Genomic DNA, 1,096 nt, shown 5'->3' on the forward strand with positions numbered 1-1,096 from the left:
CTTAGAAATTGAGGGGGGATGTATTGAAATCCAGAGTACTCAGCATCTAAGACCAAAACACCAGAGTTAGATATGATCTATAGACCCTAGACTTCCTTTCCAACCAGACCTCCTCGTTAAAATTACTGAAGACTGTGCTATATTAAGACAGGTTTGGGGGAACTGACAGAACTTTCCCCACATACTCCTGCTTCAGTTAAGTGAGTGTAGAGAATGCCTTTAGAAGGTATGGTGGTTTGAATATGCTTGTCCCATGGGAAGTGGCACTATTAGGATGTGAAGCGTTGTTGGAGAAAGTGCATCACTGTGGGGATGAGCTTTGAAGTTCTGCCTAGTTTGGAAGAGGCCCTCCTTTTGGTGACCTGCAGAAGAGCCAGTTTCCTTCTGGTTGCCTTCAGATCAAGAGGCAGAAGTCTCAGCTCCTTCTCCAGCATCCTGTCTGCTTGGATGCTGCCATGCTTCCTGCCATGATGATAATGAACTGAACCTCTGAAACTGCAAGCTAGCCCCAGTTAAATGCTGCCCTTTATATGAGTTGCCTTGGTCATGGTGTCTCTTCACAGCAGTAAGACCCAAACTAAGAAGGCTAGACTTAAGTATGTGATCTAAGTAGGACATGGTTTAAAGATTGCTTAGAGTGATAGAGGAAGTAATTGGAATATTGACAGAATAGAAGAGAAAGCTTATCTGGAACACAGTAAATGAATCTAAAAACCCTGTAACTTCTGTTTTGCCTATTTTTTACATATGCTTGTCTGTCTGTCAATATTGCTTTATATCTTTGTGGTACCAAATTGACTTAGAAATAAATGAAGACTCATAAATGAAGTTGTAAATGCTTTTAAGTAAGACTTGTCTTAATACTGTCAGTTTGATCAACAGAGCTGTGCTTTCTGGTCAACAAAATGCTCATTGTAAAGACTGCCCAACAGCACAAGGGAGTGATTATCAGTTGGCTTTATTCAGTGTAGGAAAGTTCCCTCTGTTGTGAGGAAAATGGAATATATTTTGAAGAGAAAGTTAAGAGAAATGTGAGGGTGTGCTAGGGAGGGTTGGGGGGCAAGATAACTAAAACTAAGTGTTGGGATAAGCATAG

The sequence above is a fragment of the Rattus norvegicus genome, chromosome 15 (genome assembly GCF_036323735.1).
Source record: "Rattus norvegicus strain BN/NHsdMcwi chromosome 15, GRCr8, whole genome shotgun sequence".
In the NCBI taxonomy this organism is placed as follows: domain Eukaryota; kingdom Metazoa; phylum Chordata; class Mammalia; order Rodentia; family Muridae; genus Rattus; species Rattus norvegicus.